Raw genomic sequence first — 14,207 nt, forward strand, 5'->3', positions numbered from 1 at the left:
TTCCTCTTTCATTTTTTCCCTCTTCCTTTCTCTATTTCTCTTCTTGCTCTTTTTTTTTTTTTTTTTTTACAACTTAAGCAAACTCATTTCCCTGATAAAATATAGCATGACTAATGGCTAGAGCATGTAAAAATCATTGGGAAAATGTCCTTGGAAGACGAATGCATTTTCAGCAGAATAATTAACTTAATTAACAAATTCACATGCATATTCATCAGGCTATTAATGTCTTCTCGGCTCAGCTTGATGAACATTGCGGTAATAACCATCTCATTTACATACTGCATTCTACTGCGATCCAAAACAGAGACAACATACAGGCGTACACACACGCACACACACACACACACACGCTTGCACCACTACACACAACATGCCTAGGCCGCTTTGACTTCCAGGTTGGCTGGCGGGAAGAGAGAGAGAGAGGTGTGGGAAGCCCGACTAGGTGGTATGATTTGTAGAGGGTCATGAGTGAGGTGGGCCAAGGACGCCCACGTGTGAATGAGAGAACTTTAATATTCTCTTCCTCTGCCTCTTTTTCCTTATTTCCTTTTCTCTGTGTCATTTTCTTCCTTCTTCTCCACTGCACCCCGCCCCCCCCCCCAACCATGTCTCTCGAGGGAAAAACTTGGTATCCGTGCCAACTCCCCCCCACCTTCCTTTCCTCCCTCTCTCTCCTCCTTCCCCTCTCCCAACTGCTGCCAGCCGGCATCAGCGCCGAATTGCCATCTCCTTGAGCTCTCTGTGGAGCAATCTCAGAGAGCAGTAAGGTGTGACGCGGGGCTCTGCCGGCTTCGCAGCACCGCCTGCGGAAAGAGCGCAGGATGGCGGAGGAAGATTAAGAGAAATCGCGAGCAGGGCTCGGCTGCCATTGGTGTGTGCAAACGCCGAGGAGGAAGGGAGAGGGAGCGCGAGGAGGGGGGGGGCGGGTAGGAAGGGAGGGGGGAAACCAGCAGCTGTCGGCCTAATTCTTCTAACACTCTGCTTGTGGTCATATTAGAAAAACAGATTATGCCCCTCGGTGCCACTCACTTATACTTGACATACGTTAATGTTCTGTATCTCCATTCTCCCGGCTTGACGACAGTGGACTTCAGGTCTAGGAGAATGGGGGCCTGGGGGGCCAAGGGGCAAAAAAAAAAAAGACCCTGCCTCTTCTTTCTTCCTGACCTCCAACCCCAGTCTGTACTTGCCCTTTAGAAAGGAAAGCTGGGCCCAGAATTTGCATCGGATGCCACCATTTGGCCCTGCTTTTTTCAGCCCCTTCGGGGGTGCAGAGGTCAGAGGACACCTGGAGGTCCTTTCTCCTAAAAGTCACTCCCCCTTTAGAGTCCTAATAAGTCACTTAATAAACCAAGTGTGACCAGCTTTGTGGCATCCCCAGCCATAACGTTCCTATGTGCCCTCCCCTCTCAAATCAGAAGCTGGGGGTCAGAGAAAGGGGTGTATGAGAGGTGCTGCTCCGTGAGGGGGTCATAGAGAAGGCATAAGCAAAGTAAGGCCAGGATTGTTTCTGGGTTGCTGTGGAAACCAGGTTCCCTCCTCCTGGCAGGAAGGGAGGAGTGCCTGAGGCCTTCCTCCTTCCACCAATCCTGAAGGCTATACAGGCGGAGTTTGCTAAGGCCTGGGGACTAGGGCTGGTCTTGGAGGACAGACCCACGGTTGCCCAGAAACCCTGCCTGCCAGGCTATAGCCCTTCAACCCCACCTTCCCTACCCTTTCACCCCAATATTCCGTCAGAGGAGGCTTTTTCCTCTAGGTGCCTTTTTCCTCTAGGTGCCTTGTCCTCTATGGAGACCTGTTGCTTAGCAACCACTGGTGCCTTCTTCCTAATAACTCACAGGGACTGAGAGATATAATATCTGTCTCTATATTCAGTTTCCCTCCCTTGTCTATTTATATTTAATAGCTGAAGCCCTGTCTTGGGTTCCCTTGGCATCTGTTTTAGAAGGAATAAGCTGCAGCCTTATAAAGTTACACCTGAGGAAGAACTTCCAAACAAGGAAGAGTAGGAGAATAGAGGGGAGTAGGTAGTAAAGCTGTGAAATCATATTAAGTATAGAGAGAGGAAAAAATACAGTATTTAGGACTTGGAATGTGGGGAAGGGGTGTCCAAAGGGACTCCTAAGGGTCCACTCAGGACCTGGAATGGATGTTTCCTGACCTGGCACACCCTGCCCTGCCCCTCTACCCTCACCATATCCAGTCTAGAGCACTCTCGTGTTTCCATATATGGCAGGGTCATCCCTCTGGGGATGTCCGGTTTTCTAATGTCTGGATTTTGGTGTCCAAGGGGAGGGTGCCATGTGGGTGTGTGTTCATTGAGACCTGGGTTTTTCAGGGAAGATCTTCTGAGCTCTCCACTAGAAAACCTGGCAGACTTGTCCTGCCAGGGGAAACAGTACAATAATGGACAAAAATGAAGAGCACAGAAGGCCCAAGAGTAGCCTAGAGGCTGCGTGTAGCGTCAGGAAACCTGCGTGTAGGTCCCCTCTCCTTATTGTCCTGTGATTCAAGTGATTCACTTCATCTTTTAAACTCATTGTTGCTTTATGTGTAAATCAAAAATAACATTTACCTCCCTGGACTTTAGCAGGATCAGTTAAAGTCGTAATGTGAAAAGAAACACCTTGGAAGCTATCAAATTTAACCAAAATATTATTTTAAAGTTTGGCAAAGGTCTGACTGCTGGGAAGAGGGAAGCATCAAGAGTCCAGCCTGGCCCTGGGCTTAGGAACACCTTTAGTTTGTTGGCCAGAAAAGTGTGATTCTTTGCCCTCTCCTCGATGGGGTAGGGAGCTTTAAATCAAAATCAAAGCTATCTAAGGAGAGTAGCACATGGTGTCCTTACCCCCACATCCATTCCCAACCTCTGACCTCTAGTTCTTCTTGTCAGTGCCCCACTGTGACCCTCCACCCTTATCCCCAGTCAGCATTTCCCCTGCCATTGTGCTCGCTTACAGGCTGTACAATTTCACCCTCTATACCCCCCTTCTCGGCACCTCCTCCAACCCGAGCCTTCTGTGGGAGACAGATGGGGTGTCTGCAATGGAAAAGGCTCTGGGCTCTACGCCGCCTTGGGTGGGCAGCCCCCCTCCTCATCTCCCCACTACTCCCTCTCCCTACCTAAGACACTCAGATTCACCCCGGGCAGCTTTGAGAGCTGCTGAGGATTCCAACTCTCTTCTCAGCCTCAGCCCCAGAAGCACAGGGCCAGAATGCCATCTTTCTCAGAGACCCAGACCCTAGCCCCTCTTCATGGAAGACCAGGGCAAAGGAAGAAGAGTTGGGGGATGGGAGAGCTCTATGTAAGGCGGCTAATGTGGAAAGGCAGGGAGAGACCCAGAGTCCTTCACTGAGGACTGGATGGCCGGGGTTTGGGGCCTGAGTTGACAGAGGAGGCTAAGCCTAGGCAGTTCCTTTGTTCCAGAAGTCGGGGGTCCCTAGAGGGAGGCTCAGCTTAGGGAGGGGGGAAAGGGAGCTAATATTACAGAGCGCCAACTGTGAGCCAGGCACCATGCCAGTGCCTTTCCATACCTGTACTCACAGCTAGCAGGTGAAGAGTCAGGGCAAATAGGTGTCTTGCGAGCTCACAGCGTCTCTCGGCACAGTTGACCACCTCCTCCTCTGAGTCTGTGATGTCAGTGCCAATTATCCTACCACTCTGGCTGCTCTTTCTCTGTCTCCTTTGCAAGCTCATCCTCAACTCCTCAGACGCAGCCAAGTCCCCCGATTATATACTTTCATGTACTATATATCCTTCTTTCATTGCATTTAGCACAGTTATTTCATACTTATTGGTGCAGTCATTTGAATAATGATCCTATTTCCATCTCCAGATGGAAAGTTCTACAAGGACAGTGACTATCTGTGTCCGTGTTCACCAGTGGCTCCCAGTGCCCAGCACAGTGCTTAGCATAAAGCAGCTCTTTAGTAAATATTTGTTGAATGAATGGAAAAAAAAAAAGGACAAAAAGCTTTCTGGCCTAAACTCAGCTTCCTAGCTACTCCCCCACCCAGAGCTGACTCTTCTGCAATGGGTAGAACAGGCAACGAGGTGCCTGGGAGGCCAGGTACCTCATTCTCCCTGGAAAAAGCTATCAGGACAGGCCAAGTCCTGGACATGGGGCCCTTGCCCTGCCGGAAACTGGCCCTGCTTATATGCTCTCCAGCTTCTCTAGACATTGAAAGAATTCAGTCCTAACAATGTCTCTGCATATTGGGGCCAGAAGTCACTCATGACGGAAGGGAGGAGTTCCACCAGGGAAGGGTGCTCTGCATAAAACCCCTCTTTTCTGCCTTAGCTGAGACTGTCAGACCATCAGCTCCCACCCCTCTGTCTTCTTCCTCTGGGCTTCAGGGAAGCGGATGGTTTGACCAAGTGGCAGGGATAAATGGTAAGAGCAGGACAGTCTGCTTGTTCTTGCAATGTCGGGGGTCAGGGCGGAGCTAGTGACGAGCCTCAGCCAGGTGATTGGAACAGAGGAGCACAGGATCCAGCAGCCTCAAGTCCTCTGGAGTTGAACTCCCTAGACCCTGGGAAGCAGGAGTGGCCAGTCCAGGGCTTTATCTGACCTCTGGGCTGCCCCTGCCATCTGACCTCAAATAATATTCCTGAGTCTGCAGAAAGTTAGAGTTACCAAGCCCAGCAACCCTTTGCTCTCCCAGGCCACTCCTCATTCTAGCCAATCACCTAGCCCAGAGCATCTCTCCCACCCAACTCAGGACCAATACCCAGTCCCCATGGCAGCCTCTCACCCAGCCCCCTTATCCTGACCTGCCCCTCAGCACCAGGCACCCGGGGTCATAGATCTGGAAGCCATTCTAGGCAGTGCTGCTCTCTGACCCTACCTGTTCTCTGGGCTCCTAATGAAGTAGGACAACTCAGGCTATGGGCCAAGTCCTTGTGTCCTCATCAAAAGCAACATCTGTCCCCTCCAAGAAGATAATCCTGTGGAGGGGGGCGGGGGCGGTGAGACAGGCACAGGGTAGGAACCCCCATCCTGCCTGGGCCCTCACCCCAGATTCCACCGCAGGCACAGATTGAGAATGAGGGCCAACACAGCTGCAGAGGCCTACACTCACGCTTACCCTGCCCGGGCCTTCATGCCTCTGAGCCTCTGAACGCAAGAGCCCCTCCTTGACTCACCCAGCTACCTGGGCTGCTGCTGCTGCCAAGCCAGCCTTCTTTTATTCATGCGTTGTTTTATTGCTGGCAAATGCTGCTGCTTGCCGCTGTTGGAGGCGTTCCTGCCAAATCCATCCCAACATCTTGGCCTGGCATCAGGGCGGCATGCTAATGTGGAAATTTAAAGAGCCGCTCAGCTTTAAATCGGAATTTTAAATGAGCAGCAGTGCTCCAGAGGGACCCAGGCAAAATCGAACAGTATCTGATCCACCCTTCCTACCCCCACTCCCATAGCATGACCTCACTTCCTCCCACCTCTCCCCTTCACCTGGACTCTAGATGAGGGAGTGTCACTGGACACACTAGTGGAAGAAGGAATCGGTATGAGGTGGAGTCATCTAGGCCAGTAAGGAGCTGGAAACTTCCCTCCCCCCGACCAGGACTGGGAAGGGATTCACTACTTGCTGTCATGGGCAAATGGAAGCAGAGAACCTCTACACAAGGGAACAGGGCTCGGGACGGTGAGACTGACATTCCTACCTCATATCCCATTTTACCCAAAACCCAGAAGTGAAGCCCTAGAGCAGAGCAGAGAGAAGGTGGCATCCCGTGAAGACACTCCCATGCCACATACCCTTGTGCACCCTGGGATATGTGCACACAGCTGGGCATGCAGGTCGGAACGCTTCCTGAGTCTCCCTGTGGCACCTACACACACACCTTGTATGTCACCTAGCACCTCCACACGTACCTTGTACATTATGCATCTGAGGAGAAAAATTATTCACACGTGCAAGGAGTCCTTCTTCCCATATCCAGTCCATTATTCTAACCAGGGCAAGCTGGCTTTTGCAAGTTGCTAGCCAGAGCTGTGGCTCAGGTTTTTCCAAGAATCCCAATGCACTAACATTCCCCTGGCAGCTACCTTGAGTCTGCTGTAGTGCTGACACTGGTGACACAGCCCCACAGCAACTCTGCCAGGACAGGGGTGGGGGCACCTGAGCCCATCCGCTGTATCTGTCATGGCTGCAACGTGGCGCCTGCTCTGGTGACCACCGGGTGACAGACTCGGAGATCGCACCTCTCTCAGAGATCTGAGAGAGGTTCTAGGCATAACCTTGGTTTCAGAGGGAAGAGGGGACAGATGGGAAGTGAGGGGGACAGAATCTGTGCCTCTCTGTGGCTCCCTTTCCTGCTGACCTGTCTCCCCCCATTATCAGAAAGCCTTTATGAGTGCCTACCCTCAGGGAGACAGTGCTTAGTTCACACAGTGCCTCATGATATTCTGCACTGGGTTGATGACAGCCCCAGAATCTGGATGTGCTGTCTCCACTGGAGGATCCACAGTAACTCACACGGTAACCTCAACCTTATCCACGTTAGGCCGCCAGGCCAAGGGATGCTCCCTGACCTTCTCCAAGATCCCCCTCCCTCAAAGACGGAGCCAGCTCCTCTGTGGACTGGTGTGGCTGCCAGCCAAGAGGCTTGGGGCAGGCCTGGGGCATGCAGCTGGCACCTGCCCACCAGATCCCCAAGGAGCACCTTCTTCCTCACTCCACAGCTCCAGTTAGATGGCCCCTGGGCTACAGGGAGTCAGAGCTCACCACTCCCCATTCTCAGAGAAAAACTCGAGCTGAAAAAACCCATCACCTCCCTTTCTACTGCAACATGCTCCAAGATCCTCCACCCAGGCCGAAGATACTAAAGACGTACCAGGTCCTGCCTTTTTCCAGGCAGGACCAAGCACTTAATACAGGAGGACTTGAGGGCCTGGACTGGAATTATGGGAGAAATTACCAAGGTTCAAGAGATGGTTGAGGATGAAGAACTCAATGGGAGTGAGATGGGACAGGGGGACATGAAGCGAAGGGGCTGAGTGAATCTGCATCTCTCATCTAATTAGCAACATGTAAATAACATGCAAATAACCCCCTCTTTGTTTAGAGACCAAAGAGTCTGCTTTTTCGGAAGTGGCTATAGAGGGACCACCAGAAAGGGTCTCTGAGATCCTCAGACATGGGACACCCAGCTCAACAGAGGCCAGAGTGGGACTTCCCTGGTGGTCCAGTGGTTCGGACTCTGCTCTTCTACTACAGGGGGAATGGGTTCAATCCCTGTTTGGGGAAGTAGGATCCTGCATGCCATTAGGAGAGAGAGAGGCCAGAGTGTGGCCATCTTGTTCTAGATTATTCCCTGGATAGACTCTCTCTTTGGGCTTCAGTTTCCTTACATATGAAATGGCAGGGCTGGACTCTAAGGCTTCTGTCCACCTCCAACAGTCTGGGGTCCTCTGATTGCTGCCCGGTGCCAGTCCAGGGCAGAGGGGCTGATTCCATTCAGGGGTAGAAGCTACTTGGCTCTCTTGCCCCTGCCGCCCATCTCAGCAATTCTGTCATGCCACCCCCACATCCTCACACACCAGCCACTCCATGCGCGGGCAGTCTCCTGACGGCAATATTTTCTCTCACTCCATGCCTTTCCCCACCCCGCTTCCTCTGTCTGTATGCCTTCCTGCTTTAGCCCTTCACCTGGGTAACTTCTCCGGCTGCAACAGGCTTGCCTACCTGACTCTTCCACCCTCTGGGCATCCCTATGCACTGTGTACTTCTCCCATTTCCTGCTAGACTGTGACTCCTAGAGGGCAGGTACTGGGTTTTGTTCAAGAAGGAATCTCCAATGCAAGTGTATTGGTTTCCCCAGACTGCTGTAACAAATTCCCACAACCTTGGTGACTTATAAGAGAAATGCATTCGCTTACATTTCTGGAGGCCAGTGGTTCAACACCAGTTCCACTGGGCCAAAATCAAGGTGGGAGCTGGACTGAGCTCTCTCTGTAGGCTGTCAGGGAGATTCTGTTCTTTCAGCTTCCAGAGGCTGCTGGCCTTCCTTTGGTTGTGGGTGCATCACTCCAATTTCTGCCTCTGTCTCACATCGTCTTCTGTTCTTCTCTGTGTGTGTCATCTCCCCTGCCTCTCTCTTATAATGACACTGTGGCATTAGTGCCCACCCACATGATCCAGGATACTCTATTTCAAGATTCTTAGCCTAATCACAGTTGCAAAAGACCCTTTTTCCAGATAAGGTAAGGTTCACAGTCACAGGTTTGAGGGATTAGGAGTGGACATATCTTTAGACTACCAAAATAAGCAAAGATGGCTTTAAATGTGCCATTTGATGAGCACTTGCCATGTGCCAGACACCAGATAGACATTTTTCTCACTGCATTTAAGTCTCATGGTGAAGGTACTGTGACAGGTAGATAATAATGCGTCTACTCCACAGATAAGGAAACTGTATAAGGCTCAGAGAGAGGGAGTCCTCTGGCCAAACTCACATAGCTGATGACGGGACAGAACAGGATCTAAAACCAGACAGCCTTGGACTTCTTCCCTGGTGGCCCAGTGGTTAAGAATCAGCCTGCCAGTGCAGGGGACGTAAGTTCGATCCCTGGTGTTGCCGCCGCACCACAACTACTGAGCCTGCGCTCTAGACCCCACGTGGCATAACTACTGAAGCGTGTGCATCTGGAGCCCATGCTCCGCAACAAGAGAAGCCACCACAGTGAGCAGCCCGGGCACCACAACCAGAGAAAGTCCACATGCAGCAACAAAAACCCAGCACAGCCAAAAAGAAAATAAATTATTAATAGTTAATAATAATTTTTAAAAAACAGATGAGCTTGGCTCCAAAGACAGCATGATTTTTGCCTCACCAACAGCTTCAGAGCCTACCTCCGGCCTGGCACAAACTTCTTACCTGAATGGATGTGCAGAAAGAGAAAGATAGGTGGGCAAGAGACAGGAAGATGAAGCCCAGCCTTCCTAATGATATTGCCTCAGGTTTTCTTTTGCCAAAGATCCTTTACCTCCTCTTTAATCCTCCCCCATCACCCTTGACCCCTTGTTTCAGAAGCCTGGAATCTCCCCCAGTTTGTAGCCCCCTGCCAACTACTGCTGCCCAGAGGGGTGGCACAATGCCTGGACTTCAGGCAGGAGATATCAAATCACAGAACCAGAGGGACATCTGGAGGTCACTGCTTCTAGCCCTCTGCCCACACACGGTCTACCCATGAGGATAGGGCGGTCAGGGTAGTGGGAAGCAGAAGGGAGAAGTAGCCAGCTGTTATTTCAGATACCCATTCTCCTCGCTTCTTACACAACTTGTGTGGGGAAGTCCTCACTCAAGTCTAACTTTCTAGACATCATGATGTAAAGAAAACTGGCCAGGGTAAGATGTCCTGTAAATCAGTCCTGCTGCTTGTCCAAAACATAAAATGAGATTTTTACTAAGTCCCTTCACCTCTCTGAGCCTCTAATTCTTCATCTTTAAAATGGGATCGATAAGGATAATCATACTATCTCACAGAGCTGGTAGGGGTGGGTAATAACAGGAAAGCACTAACCCATAGCTTGGAGCAAGGCAGGTGCTGTGAGAATATATTGTAACAGCCCCTCAGCCCTCCAGCGAAGCCCTTCATCCTGGGTAACACAAGGCTTTGCTCGCCTCAGCCAGTCTGGTCTGCCTTGCGCGCTAGACTGTGAACTCCTCTTGGCAGAACCTCGTTCAATTTTTAATCACTGCCCATTCCCCTCCCCAGTGTCTAGCCCGAGCTTGGGCGCATAGGCTCGATTTAAATTTAACAAACAAACGAGTGAGGGTATGAGTCGGACCCCCAAATTCCGAGAGGCACAGAGCTTGACTGCCATCAGCAAGGGCACGACCCTTTCCCCTGGGATCCAGAAGGCGGAGGCGGCGGAGGCTGCGGCGGCGGCAGCAGCGAGGAAAGAGGCGCTGCAGCTTTAAGATTTCTCTTGGGCGTCCCGGTTGCCAAGGCGCGGTTGCCAGGGGCCTGCGCAGGGCTGCGTCCGGCCTCCGCGCGCCGACTCCCGGCTTTCGTCTTCTTCGCCGCCACCGCCGCCGCTGCCGCCGCCGCCGCCGCCGGGCCGCGCAGGACTCGGCTCCTCCGAACCGTCTGGCGGACTTGGCACCGGCCCCGGCTCTTCAGTGCCCCCGCGGTGCGTGGCAGGCTGCGGCTTCATTATCCTGATTGATTCCTCCTGCTCTCCGACACCGTGGGGGCCCCGGCCAAGGAAGGGGGGCCGAGGCGGCATCTGCGGGCCCCTTCCCCGGCCTTTGCCCCCAGACGCTCCTCGGGCTGCCGGTTCCTCGGTGCTCTGCTGCGACAGGCCAGGCAGGGCGGGGAGGGAGAGCCGGCCGGCCTTTACTCCCTGGTGCGCGGGGAGGGCGAGGAGCGGAGCTGAGTCCGGCTCTGTACTCCCGCCCAAGGATCCAAGATGCCCTCTTTGGGCAACGAACAACGCCGAGCCGGCCTCCCGGCCTACTCTCAGCAAAGGTTTTGCCCCTTCCCCAGGAGGGTACAGATGGTTTGGGTGGGGAGGGAGCACAGTGATGGACGGGGAAATTCGGTAGAACAAACCTTGGCAAAATGGCAAAGGTGACATCTTCGAGGAGCACTGATCCATGGGCCAAGACGGGGTGGCCCATGCCTTATCAGGTATTTCCCTGGGTGCCTTACGTACTGTTCTTAGGGGAAGTGGGAACAGGGTCTGCACAAACCACACCCGACACTCAAGGATCTGAGCTCAAAGGAAGGCCAGGGGCCTCTAGAGAACCTGTTTGCAATCTAGCAGGGGGTGGTCTGGCTGTGAAATCTTCGCCCCCAGGAAACCAAGTGCTGAGGTGAGGCCTCAGTGGAAAGAGCATCTGGGGGCCAGACTTGAGACTAGAGAGTCTTCTTCGTTCAGCTACTTGGTTTGTGACTTGAGCAAGTCGCTTTACCTTTCTTAGCCTTTGTTTATTCATCTGTCCAGTGGGGTTAAGACTTCCCTGACAGTAGTCGATGGCTGAATGGGATAATATGTTGATGGCCAGACCGTACTTAAATTCTCTGGCAAGAAAGAGAAAAGGAGATGAAGGAGTGGTTTCCCATCCCTGCTGCTGTGTTGGGTGGATACCTGCTCTCTCCTTGAAGGAGGTAAGTTTCCCTTGAACCCGTGTCTCTTACATCCCCTGCATTGGCAGGCAGGTTCTTTACCACTAGCACCACCTCATATGCTTAAATCCCTTTTTAATTGCAAGAATACCTGGAACATGCCAACCAGAGCTACTTCCTTGTCAGGGTAGAGGGGCAAAACTTCTCTCCACCTCACTGGCATGGCATGGACTCTCTGAGTGGGGCCTCTTTTCTGCAAACCATGACAGTCTCCCTCTAGTGCCTGGGCCCTGTCCTATCCAAGGGCCCAAACTGGAATATCTCTTACGCAAGAACTTGTACTCCAACCTTTAGCTTTCCTCAGCCCTAGGAAAGAGGAGGCTGGTGAAGGATTGGAGGCCAGTTTTTCCAGACCTGTGGCAGTCTCGTTTGTGAACCTGACCTGAGCCACTCTAGCAAGGCAGTGTCTATCTCTGGGGGTGTTTCCTTATCGGTGAGTCCATTAATTTATTCTTCCAGTTCATATGTCTTGGGTGACCACACTGCGGCACCCAGCAGGTGGGAGTGTGGGAGTAACACAGACTGGGTGGGAAGAGCTCTATTCTGAAGCCACTGATCTGGGGGGAAGACAGACAGACACACACGTCAGCCTCTCCAGTACAAAGGTAATTACTTCAAGTTTATAGAACAGTCCACAGTGTCATGATGCTTCCCCCATCCTTCCCAAACACAGCAGATTCTTGCCCTGGACTCTTCAGCCAAAGGCTGTTTGCTTTCCTTCAAAGGAAAAGTCAGATCCTGAAATTTGAGCCTGGTGCTTTTATTTATTTTGTTTTATTGGAATAATCCTATTTCTATAACAATCATGTATTACTTTCATATTCAAGGTAAAAACACAGTCAAAAACATTCCCAGTTTGGGGGGAAAAAAAGATGTCAGGGAGGATTTGTTTCCCCTCTGGTGACCAGAGGCAGGTCAGCACATGTATCAAGGCATGCCAGGCTGCCCAGGGCCTTGATCAGTGTGGCCCTGTGGGCTGCTGCCTCAGTCTACCTACTGACTGGCTGCCCACCTGCCCCTGGCTGGCCTGCTCCATCCTCGGCGCTTATAGGCCTGGGCTTCACTTTCTATTAATACAAACCACGTGGGACCCTTGCTGTGGTGTTCTCGTCGTTGTCTCTAGGCAGAAGAGGGAGCCACAGCCGCCTAGTGGCTGCCAGGGAGGCTGGCAGGAAGGGGCATCTCCACCAGGCGTCTCCTGGGAAACAGCAAGTTCCCCAGAGAAGGGACATTTGGAAATAAAATTTTCCCTTTGTGTGTTTATGTGCGTTGGGGTGGGAGAGGGAGTTAAGGAACCCGCCCCCCAGCCTCCTCTGCCCTCCACTCTTCAGGGAAAGCCTCCCTCAGCCCCTGTCCTCACTAACTCCCAAAGCCCCAACCCACTCCCCAGAAACAGTGTAGGTTCTGCTGGACAAGTGACCCAGAAAATGTCCCTTCAGACTCGTGATGTGGGTGGGGAAGAGCGGTGGGCTGAGAGCCAGAGGCCCGCATCCTCAGCTGCCCGCCTCACCCTGTGGCCCTGGCCAGTTGCACCCCCTTTCTGAGTCCTGGGTTCCTCCTCTGTAGAATGAGGGCACTGGATGAGATTTCCGGTCCTTCTTGGTCCCTACCTTGGAGCTCCTCCACAGAGCCCAAGAACACATGCGGGCATTCTAGGCCATTCTTTCCTGTCTTTGGAGCAGGTACCTGACAGGAGCTAATGAGTCCTTGTGTGACCTTCACTGTCACGGCATCCTGTGCCCTTAATCTGCACATTTATTTATTCTGGTATTTGTGGGTGTGTAACAGGAGCGAAGTCTACACTGAGAGGGTCCAGCAACAGCCCAGATTCCACAAGAGAGGCATCTCAGCCCCCCAGGCTGTCCTGCACCAGGGAGCATCAGCATGCTGTGCTCCTTCCATGCTTACCCCTTGACATGGAGGGGCCTGGAAGCTTCTCTTCCCACAGTGCCCCAAGTCAGCCAAAGGGAGAAGCCATGTACCCCTTGGGGAACAGAGGTGGTGGCATGTCCTGCCCCCCTCCCCTCTCTCACACCCACCTGGCTCCCTTTGCCTTCCCTTGCTCTTGAGGGACCAAGCCCTGCTCCTGACCCAATCTACCCCCGCCCCAATAAATATGGGGTGTCCAGATCAGGGACATCCTTGGAGGAGCCCTTGGGAGTCCACAGGCAGAGATTAGAGATGCCTGAGCAGAAGCAAGTAGCTCTCTCCCAGCTGAGGAGCACCCCTCCTCCTGGTCTCACTTCCCAGAGAGCCCCTTCCTCAAGAGACCTTACCTTCCTGGCAGGGAGGGGATGGCTAAGAGAGCTTTCCGTGCAAGCCTCAACCCGGGCAACTTTTGGAGGAGACAAAGGAGCTCGGGAAGGAAGAGGGCTGGGAGTCCTGCAGAGACCTGGGGGCCCATTTGGGTGTCCTTTTAGGAGGAGATACTGGCCCTCATGACCTGACCTGACATCGTGTCTTCCCAGCCCCGTGTCTGCCTGAGGGAGGGGCCAGGGAGTTGCCAGTGGGAGAGAAGGATGGGGCTGGGGATGGGGAAGGGAGGAGGGGAAGCAGAAGTGAACTGAATTCTGACTATCAGCTTTATTGGGAACCTACTGTGTGCCAGGCGATGGGCTCTGTCCCTGTTTTACCTGGATTGTCTCATCCAGTCCCCACCCAAGCCCTGTGCCAGTGTTATTATCCTGCTCTGACAGAGAAGGAAACTGAGACTCAGCGGCATTATGTAACTTGCCCAAGGTCACACAGCTCATCAGCAGTGAAGCCAGGATCCTAGCCCAGGTCTGTCGGCCTCCAGTGGGTTCTCCCTGCTGCCAGAACGTCCTCCTCCTGGAAAAGCAGGTCTGGGGTTGGGGTTTTCAGTCACAGCTTATCAGGATCCCCAGAGGCAAATCTATTGTCATCTGCCTCCTCCTCCTCACCCATCTGCCAGGCAAGTCGCAGGTGAGCCCCCTGCCACGGCCCCTGCCCCAGCCCCAGGTGCTTGCTCAGCTCTGCCTGGCTCCCTGCCTCTCCCTGGTGCCCCCAAGGTGGCTCTGAGGTCACCCCACACCCCAGTGCTTTCCA

This window comes from Bos taurus, chromosome 19 (genome assembly GCF_002263795.3).
Source record: "Bos taurus isolate L1 Dominette 01449 registration number 42190680 breed Hereford chromosome 19, ARS-UCD2.0, whole genome shotgun sequence".
In the NCBI taxonomy this organism is placed as follows: Eukaryota; Metazoa; Chordata; class Mammalia; order Artiodactyla; family Bovidae; genus Bos; species Bos taurus.